We start from the raw sequence: 14,621 nt of genomic DNA on the forward strand, positions 1-14,621 counted from the left end.
TGTTTGCATTTTTGTTCATTTTAAAATATTTTCTGGGGTGGCCCTAAGATGGTGGAGAAATAGGACAGGGAGACCACTTTCTCCCCCACAAATTCATCAACAGAACGTTTGAATGCTGAGAAAATTCCACAAAACAACTTCTGAATGCCGGCAGAGGACATTAGGCACCCAGAAAAGCAGCCCATTTTCTTCAAAAGGAGGTAGGAAAAAATATAAAAGATAAAAAGAGAGACAAAAGAGGTAGGGAAGGAGCTCCATCCCGGGAAAGGAGTCTTAAAAAGAGAGAAGTTTCCAAACACCAGGAAACACCTTCACTGCCAAGTCTCTGTCAAGCCTTGGAAACACAGAGGGCAACATAACCCAGAGGAAAAATAAATAAATAATTAAAACCCACAGATTACATGCCCAACAATAACTCCCCCAGCAGAGAAGCAGCACAGACACCTGCATTCGCCAGTAGCAAGTGGGGGCTGGGCAGGGCAGCGCGGGCTGCATTGCTTAGAGTAAGGACCGGGCCTGAATGCTCTGAGGGCAATCTGAGGGAACTAACTTGGGATAGCAAACCAGACTGTGGGATAGCTACCACGTGAAAAGCCCTAACCTAAGACATCACCAGGCCTGCTCACAGAACAAAGGACTGACTAGAACTACACAAAAAGCCCTAACCTAAGACACCGTCTGGCCCGCTCACAGAATAGGACTGAGCAGAGCTAGCCAGCAGCAGGCCGGCCCATCCCCCTCTGGAGACAGGCAGGCAAGGGCAGCCAGAGCCAGAAGAGGGCAATCACGGCCCCAGAGAGGCATTATCTACCAAACTGCAAGCAGGCTTCATTGCTAACCAAGACCTCTTGGGATTCTGGACGGTCAACATCTGCCTGAGAAGGTGCGCCGGTTGTACACCCAGAAAACCAAACAGCAGGGACGGGGGAGGTGATAAGTCGCAGTGACCGTGCTTGCCAAACACTTGGTCACCTGAGCTGCTTGGACCTGGGAAGGGCACAAAACTCAGGCCCAGCTGAGTCTGTGCCTCTGAGAACTACCCGAATACCTGAAGCTGAGTAGCTTAGACCTGGGAAGTGCATACAACCCAGGGCCGGCCTCAGACAGTTCCCAGCAGAGCAACGTAGAGCCTGAGCAGTGTAGACAGGGAAAGCACACACGCTGTGAGCAGGGGCAGGCCCAGTGTGCCCGAGACACTATGAGCACTCTCCACGTATGCCAGTGTTATTTGTTTGCAGCGTCCTCCCTCCCCACAGCACTACTGAACAAGTGAGCCTAAAAAATTGTCCACCATCACCCCCTTGGATCAGGGCAGAAATTAGACACTGCAGAGACCAGGAAACAGAAGCTGAAACAGAGGAAACCGCCCTGGAAGTGACAGGTGCAATAGATTAAAACCCTGCAGTTAGCACCAACTACATAGGAAGGAGACTATAGGTCTTGAGAAGTATAAGCTGGATGAAGGAACTATCTGAAAGCGAATTGACCCCACACTGTTCACAACGACACCAGAGAAAGTCCTAGATATAATTTTACTATTTTCATTCTTCAATTTTTTTTTAATTTTTACGTCCTCTACTACTCCTTTAATTTTCATTTTTATAACCTATTACTTTGAAAAAAATAAGACACTATTTCTTAAAGCAAACTTCATATATATATATATATATAATAATTTTTGTGACTTTGTTTTTTTCCTTAAATATTGTATTTTTGAGAATCCAACCTCTACTCTAGATTTTCAATTTTTGCTTTTTGATATTTGTTATCAATTTTGTACCTTTAAGAACTGAATTTTCAGTATCCATTTTTACTTAGGAGAGAGGTCACTGGCCTGATTGCTGTCTCCCAATTTGGATCTCCTTTTTCTCCACCAGGTCGCCTCTACTTCTTCCCTCCCCCCTTCTCTTCTCTACCCAACTCTGTGAATCTCTGTGTGTTCTGGACTGTGGAGAACACTTAGGGAAATGATTACTGGCTGGATCTGTCTCTCTCCTTTGATTCCCGCCTTTATCCCCCTGGCCACATCTGTCTCCTTCCTCCCTCTTCTCTTCTCTGTGTAACTCTGTGAACATCTCTGAGGGATCCAGACTATGGAGAGCACATCAGTTCAGTTCAGTTCAGTCACTCAGCCATGTCTGACTCTTTGCGACCCCATGAATTGCAGCACGCCTGGCCTCCCTGTCCATCACCAACTCCCGGAGTTCACTCAAACCCATGTCCATCGAGTCGGTGATGCCATCCAGCCATCTAATCCTCTGTCGTCCCCTTCTCCTCCTGCCTCCAATCCCTCCCAGCATCAGAGTCTTTTCCAATGAGTCAACTCTTCGCATGAGGTGGCCAAAGTACTGGAGTTTCAGCTTTAGCATCATTCCTTCCAAAGAACACCCAGGACTGATCTCCTTAAGGATGGACTGGTTAGATCTTCTTGCAGTCCAAGGGACTCTCAAGAGTCTTCTCCAACATCACAGTTCAAAAGCATCAATTCTTCAGTGCTCAGCCTTCTTCACAGTCCAACTATCTCATCCATACATGACCACAGGAAAAACCATAGCCTTGACTAGATGGACTTTTGTTGGCAAAGTAATGTCTCTGCCTTTGAATATGCTATCTAGGTTGGTCATAACTTTCCTTCCAAGGAGTAAGCGTCTTTTAATTTCATGGCTGCAATCACCATCTGCAGTGATTTTGGAGCCCGAAAAAATAAAGTCTGACACTGTTTCCACTGTTTCCCCATCTATTTCCCATGAAGTGATGGGACCAGATACCAAGATCTTAGTTTTCTGAATGTTGAGCTTTAAGCCAACTTTTTCCACTCTCCTCTATCACTTTCATCAAGAGGCTTTTGAGTCCCTCTTCACTTTGTGCCATAAGGGTGGTGTCATCTGCATATCTGAGGTTATTGATATTTCTCCCGGCAATCTTGATTCCAGCTTGTGCTTCTTCCAGTCAGCATTTCTCATGATGTACTCTGCATATAAGTTAAATAAACAGGGTGACAATAAACAGCCTTGACATACTCCTTTTTAGGGAAGTGATTACTGGCTAGCTTGCTCTGTCCTCTTTTGATTCCCCCTCTTCTCCTCCTGGTCACTGCTATCTCCATCCTCCCTCTTCTCTTCTCTGTGTAACTCTGTGAACATCTCTGAGGGATCCAGACTGTGGAGAGCACATAAGGAAGTGATTACTGGCTAGCTTGTTCTCTCTCCTTTTGATTCCCCCTCTTCTACTCCTAGTCACCTCTGTCTCCCTCCTCCCTCTTCTCTTCTCCATGTAACTCTGTGAACCTCTCTGGGTGTCAGTCACTGTGGAGAAACTTTTCATCTTTAACCTAGATGTTTTATCATTGGTGCTGTATAGATGGAGAAGTCTTGAGGCTACAGTAAGAATAAGACTGAAAACCAGAGGCAGGAGGCTTAAGTCCAAATCCTGAGAACACCAGAGAACTCCTGACTCCATGGAACATTAATCGATAGGAGCTCATCAAACGCCTCCATACCTACACTGAAATCAAGTACCACCCAAGGGCCAACAAGTTCCAGAGCAAGACATACCACACAAATTCTCCAGCAACACAGGAACATAGCGCTGAGCTTCAATATACAGGCTGCCCAAAGTCACTCCAAACCCATTGACATCTCATAACTCATTACTGGACACTTCATTGCACTTCAGAGAGAAGAAATCCAGCCCCACCCCACAGAACACTGACACAAGCTTCTCTAACCAGGAAACCTTGACAAGCCACCCATCCAACCCCACCCACAGTGAGGAAACTCCACAATAAAGAGAACTCCACAAACTGCCAAAATATGGAAAGGCGACCCCAAACACAGCAATATAAACAAGATGAAGAGGCAGAGAAATACCCAGCAGGCAAAGGAACAGGATAAATGTCCACCAAACCAAACAAAAGAGGAAGAGATAGGGAATCTACCTAATAAAGAATTCCGAATAATGATAGTGAAAATGATCCAAAATCTTGAAAACAAAAAGGAATTACAGGTAAATAGCCTGGAGACAAGAATTGAGAAGATGCAAGAAAGGTTTAAGAAGGACCTAGAAGAAATTTAAAAAAAGAGTCAATATATAACGAATAATGCAATAAATGAGATCAAAAACACGCTGGAGGGAACCAAGAGTAGAATAACAGAGGCAGAATTTACGATATGTGAGGTAGATGACACAATGGTAGAAATCAATGAAACAGAGAGGGGAAAGAAAAAAGAAATTCAAAGAAATGAGGACAATCTCAGAGACCTCTGGGATAATGTTAAACACCCCAACATTCGAATCATAGGAGTCCCAGGAGAAGAAGACAAAAAGAAAGACCATGAGAAAAGATTTGAGATAATAGTTGAAAACTTCCCTAAATTGGGGAAGGAAATAATCATGCAAGTTCAAGAAACCCAGAGAGTCCCAAGCAGGATAAACCCAAGGCAAAACACCCAAAGACACATATTAATCATATTAACAAAGATCAAACACAAAGAACAAATATTAAAAGCAGCAAGGGAAAACAACAAATAGCACACAAGGGGATTCCCATAAGGATAACAGCTGATCTTTCAATAGAAACTCTTCAGGCCAAGAGGGAATGGCAGGGCATACTTAAAGTGATGAAAAAAAAAAAAAAACCTACAGCCCAGATTACTGTACCCAGCAAGGATCTCATTCAAATGTTCAGGAGAAATCAAAAGCTTTACAGATAAGCAAAAGCTGAGAGAATTCAGCACCACCAAACCAGCTCTCCAACATATACTAAAGGATCTTCTCTAGACAGAAAACAGAGAAAGGGTGTATAATCTTGAACCCAAAACAATAAAGTAAATGGCAACAGGATCATGCATGCATGCTAAGTCACTTCAGTCGTGTCGTTCTCTGCGACCCCATAGATAGCAGCCGACTGGGCTCCTCTGTCCCTGGGATTCTCCAGGCAAGAATACTGGAGTGGGTTGCCATTTCCTTCTCAAATGCATGAAAGTGGAAAGTGAAAGTAAAGTCGCTCAGTCGTTCCCAACTCTTAGCGACCCCATGGACTGCAGCCCACCAGGCTCCTCCGTCCATGGGATTTTCCAGGCAAGAGTACTGGAGTGGGTTGCCATTGCCTTCTCTGCAATGGGATCATACTTATCAATAATTACCTTAAATGTAGATGGGTTGAATGCCCCAAACAAAAGACAAAGACTGGCTGAATGGATACAAAAACAAGACTCCTATATATGTTGTCTACAAGAGACCCACCTCGAAACAAGGGACACATTCAGACTGAAAGTGAAGGGCTGGAAAAAGTTATCTCATGCAAATAGAGACCAAAAGAAAGCAGGAGTAGCAATACTCATATCAGATAAAATAGACTTTAAAACAAAGGCTGTGAAAAGAGACAAAGAAGGACACTACATAATGACAAAATATCAATCCAAGAAGATATAACAATTATAAATATAAAGGCACTCAACATAAGAGCACGGCAATATGTAAGACAAATGCAATATACAAATGCAATATGTAAGACAAACAAAAGCCCAGGAGCAGATGGCTTCACAGGTGAATTCTACCAAAATTTTAGAGAAGAGCTAACGCCTATCCCACTCAAACTCTTCCAGAAAATTGCAGAGGAAGGTAAACTTTCAAACTCATTCTATGAGGCCACCATCACCCTAATACCAACACCTGAAAGATGCCACACAAAAAAAAGAAAACAACAGGCCAATATCACTGATGAACATAGATGCATAAATCCTTAACAAAATTCTAGCAATCAGAATCCAACAACACATTAAAAAGATCATACATCATGACCAAGTGGGCTTTATCCAAGGGATGCAAGGATTCTTCCATATGGGCAAATCAATCAATGTAATATACCACATTAAAAATTGAAAAAATAAAAGCTATATGATTATCTCAATAGATGCAGAGAAAGTCTTTGACAAAATTCAATATCCATTTATGATAAAAACCCTCCAGAAAGCAGGAATAGAAGGAACATACCTCAACATAATAAAAGCTATATATGACAAACCCACAGCAAACATTATCCTCAATGGTGAAAAATTGAAAGCATGTCCCCTAAGATCAGGAACAAGACAAGGGTACTCACTCTCACCACTACTATTCAACATAGTTTTGGAAGTATTGGCCACAGCAATCAGAACAGAAAAAGGAATAAAAGGAATCCAAATTGGAAAAGAAGACTAAAACTCTCACTGTTTGCAGATGACATGATCCTCTACATAGAAAACCCTAAAGACACCACCAGAAAATTACTAGAGCTAATCAATGAATATAGTAAAGTTGCAGGATATAAAGTGAACACACAGAAATCCTTTGCATTCCCATAAACTAATAATGAGAAAATAGAAAGAGAAATTAAGGAAACAATTCCATTCACCAATGCAACAAGAATAAAATACTTAGGACTATATCTACCTAAAGAAACTAAAGACCTATATATAGAAAACTATAAAAACACTGGTGAAAAAAATCAAAGAGGACACTAATAGATGGAGAAATATACTGTGTATGTGGGTCAAAAGAATCAATATAGTGAAAATGAGTATACTACCCAAAACAATCTATAGATTCAATGCAATCCCTATCAAGATACCAAGGTATTTTTCATAGAGCTAGAACAAATAATTTCAGAATTTGTATGGAAATACAAAAAATTTCAAATAGCCAAAGTAATCTTGAGAAAGAAGAATGGAACTGGAGGAATCAACCTGCCTGACTTCAGGCTCTACAACAAAGCCACAGTCATCAAGACAGTATGGTACTGGCACAAAGACAGGCATATAATAAATGGAACAAAATAGAAAACTCAGAGTAAATTCCACACAACTATGGACAGCTTATTTTGACAAAGAAGGCAAGAATATACAATGGAGAAAAGACAATCTCTTTAACAAGTATTTCTGGGAAAACTGGTCAACCACTTGTAAAAGAATGAAACTAGAACACTTTCTAACACAATACACAAAAATAAACTCAAAATGGATTAAAGATCTAAACGTACAACCAGAAACTATAAAACTCTTAGTGGAGAACTTAGACAAAAAACTCTGTGACATAAATCACAGCAGTATCCTCTATGACCCACCTCCCAGAATATTGGAAATAAAAGCAAAAAGGAAACAAATGGGACCTAATTAAAATTAAAAGCTTCTTTAAAACAAAGGAAACTATAAGCAAGGTGAAAAGACAGCCTTCAGAATGGGAGAAAATAATAGCAAATGAAGCAAGTGGCAAAGAATTAATCTCAAAAATATACAAGCAACTCCTGCAGCTCAATTCCAGAAAAATAAACGACCCAATCAAAAAAAAATGGGCCAAAGAACTAAACAGACATTTCTCCAAAGACATACAGATGGCTAACAAACACATGAAAAGATGCTCAACATCACTCATTATCAGAGAAATGCAAATCAAAACCACTATGAGGTATGATTTCACACCAGTCAGAATGGCTGCTATCCAAAAGTCTACAAAAGCAGTAAATGCTGAGGAGGGTATGGAGAAAAGGGAACTCTCTAACACTGTTGGTGGGAATGCAAACTAGTACAGCCACTATGGAGAACAGTGTGGCGATTCCTTAAAAAACTGGAAATTGAACTGCCATATGACCCAGCAATCCCACTGCTGGGCATTCACACCAAAGAAACCAGAACTGAAAGAGACACATGTACCCCAAAGTTCATCGCGGCACTGTTTATAATAGCCAGGACAACCTAGATCTCCATCAGCATATGAATGGATAAGAAAACTTCGGTACATATACATAATGGAGTATTACTCAGCCATTTAAAACAACATATTTGAATCAGTTTTAATGAGGTGGATGAAACTGGAGCCTATTATACAGAGTGAAGTAAGCCACAAAGAAAACCACCTATATATATATATATATATATATATATATATATGGAATTTAGAAAGATGGTAATAATAACTCTGTACGAGAGACAGGAAAAGAGACACAGATGTATAGAACAGTCTTCTGGACTCTGGGAGAGGGCGACAGTGGGATGATTTGGGAGAATGGCATTGAAACATGCATATTACCATATGTGAAACGAATCTCCAGTCCAGGTTTGATGCATGATACAGGATGCTCGGGGCTGGTGCACTGGGATGACCCAGAGGGATGGTATGGGGAAGGAGGTGGGAGAGGGATTCAGGATGGGGAACATGTGTACACCCGTGGCAGATTCATGTCAATGTATGGCAAAACCAAGACAATATTGTAAAGTAATTAGCTGCCAATTAAAATACATAAATTTATATTTTAAAATGTGTAATTTCCATGCTGGTGGGTGGGGACACAATTAGACTTGGTGCAATTTGAGACTCAAGGATTGTTCCCTATAATTCAGACCAGTACTATCAACTCTCTGCTAAAAACTGGAAGGGTATCACCTGTACCTTCCCACAGTTCTCTGTATGTAGCTCTCTCCTGTGACCTCTAACTATATAGAGTCATAAATCTCTCTTCTTGGGGAGACTGTTTGTCTTTGCCTAGGTACACCTTCCATGTATGTGTTGGAAACTATTTCTAGAGTTGGGGCAATTGTAGAACTCTCCTTGCTTGCTCCCTGCCTCAGGAATCCATTCTCTGCTGCCAGATGTTTGATGTAAAACAATGCTCTTTCATTTGTCTTTTCTACTTTGGGGTTATTTGAGACATGAGGATAAATGTGTCCTTTACTCCTTTATGTCGACTAAAATGGAGGTTCTCCTGCAATCAGAACTCACTGAATGCCTTGTGAATGCTAGGCACTGACTTCTGTGCATGGGTGCAAACTTGATTGGGGATATTTGTTGGGGCCTAGAGAGCCCCAGTATTGCTGGAAAAACATGCCAATTACAAATAGTATTTGCTATGTGGTATGTTCAGTTCAGTCGCTCAGTCATGTCAGACTCTTTGCAACCCCATGGACTGCAGCACACCAGGGTTCGCTGTTCTTCACCAACTCCTGGAGCTTGAGCAACTCATGTCCATCGAGTTGGTGATTCCATCCAACCATCTCATCCTCTGTCATCCTCTTCTCCTCCTGCCTTCAATCTTTCCCAGTAACAGGGTCTTTTCTAATGAGTCAGTTCTTCACATCAGCTGGCCAAAGTATTGGAGGTTCAATTTCAGCATCAGTCCTTCCAATGAATATTCAGGATTGATTTCCTTTAGGATGACTGGGTGGATCTCCTTGCAGTCCAAGGGACTCTCAAGAATCTTGTCCAACACCACAGTTCAAAACCATCAATTGTTCATTGTTCACCATTCTTTATGGTGCAACTGTCACATCCATACATGACAACTGGAAAAATCATAGCTTTGATTATACTGAACTTTTTCAGCAAAGTAATGTCTCTACTTTTAAAAAATTTTTATAGGTTTGTCATAGTTTTTCTTCAAACAAGCAAGCATCTTTTAATTTCATGGCTGTAGTCATCATCTGCAGTGATTTTGGAGCCCCCCAAAATAAAGTCTCTCACTGTTTCCATTGTTTCCCCATCTATTTGTCATGAAGTGATGGGACCAAATGCAATAATCTTCATTCTCTGAATGTGAAGTTTAAACCAGATGTTTCACTCTCCTATTTCACATTTATCAAGAGGCTCTTTAGTTCCTCTTCAATTTCTGCCATGAGAGTGGTGTCTTCAGCATATCTGAGGCTATTGATATTTCTCCCAGCAATCTTAATTCCAGCTTGTGCTTCATCCAGTTGGGCATTTCACATGACGTTCTCTGCATATAAGTTAAATAAGCAAGGTGACAACATACAGCCTGTATATACTCCTTTCCCGATTTGGAACCAGTCTGCTCTTCCATGTTCAGTTCTACCTGTTGCTTCTTGACCTCCATACAGATTTCTCTGAAGGCAGGTAAGATCGTCTGGTATTCCCATCTCTGTAAGCTTTCCACAGTTTGCTATGATCCACACAGTCAAAGGCTTTTGCATGGTCAATAAAGCAGAAGTAGGTGTTTTTCTAGAATTCTCTTGCTTTTTCTATGATCCAACGAATGTTGACAATTTGGTCTCTGGTTCCTCTGCCTTTTCTAAATCTAGCTTGAACATATGGAATTTCACAGTTTATGTACTGTTCAAGACTTGCTTGGAGAAATTACTTTGGTAGCATGTATTATGAGTGCAATTTTGTGGTAGTTGAACATTCTTTTAAATCACCTTTCTTGGGGATTGCAAGGAAAATGACCTTTCCAGTCCTGTGGCCACTGCTGAGTTTTCCACATGTGCTGGCATATCGAGTGCATCACTTTAACCGCATCATCTTTTAGGATCTGATATAGCTCTACTGCAATGCCATCACCTCCACTAGCTTTGCTCTTAGTGATGCTTCTGAAGACCCATTTGACTTCACATTTCAGGATTGTCTAGCTCTAGGTGAGTGATCACACCATCATGGTTATCTGGGTCATTAATATCTTTTTTTGTGCAGTTCTTCTATGTATTCTTTCAATCTCTTCTTAATATATTCTGCCTCTGTTAGGTCCATCCCATGTCTCTCTTTTATTGTGCCCATCTTTTCCTGAAACATTCCTTCCCTATCTCTAATTTTTTTGAAGAGATCTCTGGTCTTTACCACTCTAATGTTTTCCTCTTTTTCTTTGCACTGATCACTAGGAAGGCTTTTTAAAAATCTCTTCTTGCTATTCTTTGGAACTCTGAATTCAGATGGGTATGTCTTTCTATTCTCCGTTGGCTTTTGCTTCTCTTCTTTTCTAAGTTATTTGTAAGGCCTTCTCAGACAACGTTTTTGCATTTCTTTTTCTTAAGGATGGTCTTGATATGGTTTGTACAGATCAAAAAAATGAAGATCATGGCATCCCATTCCATTCAGTTCAGTTCAGTTCAGTTGCTCAGTCATGTCCCACTCTTTGCAACCCATGAATCGCAGCACGCCAGGCCTCCCTGTCCATCACCAACTCCCGAAGTTCACCCAGACTCAACATCCATCGAGTCAGTGATGCCATCCAGCCATCTCATCCTCTGTTGTCCCCTTCTCCTCCTGCCCGCAATCCCTCCCAGCATCAGAGTCTTTTCCAATGAATCAACTCTTTGCATGAGGTGGCCAAAGTACTGGAGTTTCAGCTTTAGCATCATTCCTTCCAAAGAAATCCCAGGGCTGATCTCCTTCAGAATGGACTGGTTGGATCTCCTTGCAGTCCAAGGGACTCTCAAGAGTCTTCTCCAACATCACAGTTCAAAAGCATCAATTCTTCGGTGCTCAGCCTTCTTCACAGTCCAACTCTCACATCCCTACATGACCACAGGAAAAACCATAGCCTTGACTAGATGAAACTTTGTTGGCAAAGTAATGTCTCTGCTTCTGAATATGCTATCTAGGTTGGTCATAACTTTCCTTCCAAGGAGTAAGCGTCTTTTAATTTCATGGCTGCAGTCACCATCTGCAGTGATTTTGGAGCCCAAGAAAATTTAAAAAAATAAATAAATAAACAAGACCATTCCATTACTTCATGGCAAATACATGGAGAAACAATAAAACAGTGACAGGCTTTATTATCCTGGGCTCCAAAATCACTGGAGATAGTGAATACAGCTGTGAAAAAAGAGACGTTCATCCTTGGAAGATAAAGCTATGAAAAACCTAGACAGCATGCCAAAAAGCAGAGACATTACTTTACAGCAAAAGTCTGTATAGTCAAAGCTATGGTTTTGCCACAAGTTGTGATGGATGTGAGAGTTGGACCATAAATAAAGCTGAATACCAAAGAATTGATGCTTTTAAACTGTGGTGTTGGACAAGACTCTTGAGAGTCCCTTGGACTGCAAGGAGATCCAACCAGTCCATGCTAAAGGAAATAAGTCCTGAATATTCATTGGAAGGACCCATGCTAAAGCTGAACCTCCAATACTTTGGCCAATTGATGGGAAGAACTGACTCATTAGAAAAGACCCTTATGCAGGGAAAGATTAAAGGCAGAAAGTAAAAGGGAAGACAGAAGATGAAATTGTTGGGTTGCATCACCGACTTCATGAACATGAGTTTGAGCAAGCTCCAGGAGTTGGTGATGGACAGGGAAACCTGGCAAGCTGCACCCCATAATATAGCAAAGAGTTGGACATGACTGAGAGAATGAACTGGACTGAACTGATGTACAGAGGACATCAGGGAGCAGGCAGAAGTCTTTGGGGTCCAGTCAAGCCTGTGGCCCTGGTGGGAGTGGTGAAAGATTTAGGTGGAAGGGGAGGCTTCCCATCCTCTGGTGCAGGTCCTTGAATCCAAGGCAAGGAGCACAAGATTTTGAATGTATTACCAAAATATTGTTTTCTAAAAAAACAAAAAACTGTTTTATGCAGGAGTGAGAACTTTGACTGAGTCTGTTCTCTAGATTTTACTGAGGGATATGGAAGGGATCTGGAGTGGGCTGAGTCTGAAAAAATTAGGTGACCAGCTGCTGGAGGGCTAGGCTTATGGTAGCCATTCTGCACTAGATGGAAAACAAATCCAGAGAAAAAGTGTCCCTTCTGAAGTGTACATGCCAATGTATCACATTGTTTCAGTAGATCACTTCAATGGTGTTTTGGGACAAGCAAGAAATGCATGATGGGTGGTTGGCTTTTGTCAATTCCTATGGGTTGTTCGATGACTAAATGTTTGGTTACTTAACTGCATGGTCGGAATTACGCTTGGGAAAGAAAACTAGATGAGGTCCACACACATTTAGACATTAAACAGCAAGCATAGGAAGGATACTAAGGCAACTATAGGTAATTTAAACATGAAGGGCCAAATGGGGAAAGATACATTTAACAGGCTGAGATTGGGCTGTACAGGTTGCCATAGTTGTTGCTATGACAAGTAGCCATAACAGCTACGTGTTGCTACTCTGGAGATGTGGGAAACTGACAAGAGGCCAAGAGCCTTTACAACTTTCCTTGCAGTGTGATTTCAGGGGAGAAGTAGTTGAAAAGGAAAGACTGACTGGTAAGGCTGAGAAAGTGAGTAATCATTAGCTCTTGTGGGAGCCCGGAAAACAGAAGCATCAGCTCAGTCAGAGTTCTGTGTCACAGTTCAGAAATAGATGTCATTTGGCTTGAATCAATATTTAGCCTTGGGAATGGCAGCCATAACTTCTAAATAGATTTCCTTCTCCCCAGGTGGCAGAATAATTCATATTTGTTCCAGACTCAGGAACCCAGAAAGCCCTCTCAGGTCCACTTGCTCTTTGCAGGCACACATGCAATCTAGAAGGTGGAATTATCATCATGGGGCCCATTTTCCAGATGAGGAAACTGAGGTTAAGAGACTTGATCAAGCTCACACAGCTAAGCATGTGAAAAGCCAACCACAAACCCAGGGTAACAGTCCTCAAATTGTGTGTTTTTGTTCCACACCCACTGGGAGTGGTGGGTGGTGATCTGGAAGAAATGCTTAGGCAGAAGCAAACAATATGCATGTTTAAATTGAAGAAAGTAAGGAAAACCACTAGAACATTCAGCTATGACCTAAGTCAAATCCCTTATGATTATATAGTGGAGAGAAAAATAATTTCAAGGGATTCAGTCTGGTAGCCGGAAGAACTATGGATGGAGGGTTGCAACATTGTATGGGAGGTGGTCGTCAAAACCATCCTCAAGAAAAACAAATGTGAGAAGGCAAAGTGGTTGCCTGAGGAGGCCTTAAAAATAGCTGAGAAAATAGAAGAAGTGAAAGGCAAAGGAGAAAGGGAAAGATATACCCAATGGAATGCAAACTTCCAGAGAATAGCAAGGAGAGATAAGAAAGTCTTCATAAGTGAATAGTGCAAGAATTAGAGGAAAAGAACAGAATTGTAAAGAGTATAGATCTCTTCAAGAAAAGTGGAGATACCAGAGGAACACTTGATGCAAAGATGGGCACAAAAAAGGACAGAAAAGTCAAAGACCTAACAGAAGCAGATGAGATTAAGAAGAGGTGGCAAGAATGCACAGAAGAACTATACAAAAATGTTCATAATGACTGGGATAGGGATGATGCTGGGGTCACTCACATAAAGCCAGATATGCTAGAGTATGAAGTCAAGTGGGCTTTAGGAAGCATCACTACAAGAAAAGCTAGGGAAGGTGATGGAATTCCAGCTGAGCTGTTTAAAAATCCTAAAGAATGAGGTTGTCAAAGTGCTGCATTCAATGTGTCAGCAAATTTGAAAAGCTCAGCAGTAGCCACAGTGCTGGAAAAGGTCAGTTTTCATTCCAAACCAAACGAAAGGCAATTCCAAAGAATGTTCAACCTATCGTGCCATTGTGATCATCTCACTTGCTAGCAAGGTAATGCTCAAAATCCTTCAAGCTAAGCTTCAACAGTTCATGAACTGAGAATTTCCAGGTATACAGACTGGTTTGAGGCAGCAGAGATCAAATTGCCAACATCCATTGGATCATAGAGAAAGCAAGGGAATCCCAGAAAAACATTTCCATCTGCTTCACTGACTATGCTGAAGCCTTTCACTGTATGGACCACAGCAAACTGTGGAAAATTCTTAAGGAAATGGGAGTTGTAGATCACCTTACCTTTCTCCTAACAAGTCTGTATGTAGGTCAAAAAGCAGCAGTTAGAATCAGACATGGAATAACTGAAAGATTTAAAATCGGGAAAGGAGA

Source organism: Bos javanicus, chromosome 29 (assembly GCF_032452875.1).
Source record: "Bos javanicus breed banteng chromosome 29, ARS-OSU_banteng_1.0, whole genome shotgun sequence".
Lineage (NCBI taxonomy): Eukaryota > Metazoa > Chordata > Mammalia > Artiodactyla > Bovidae > Bos > Bos javanicus.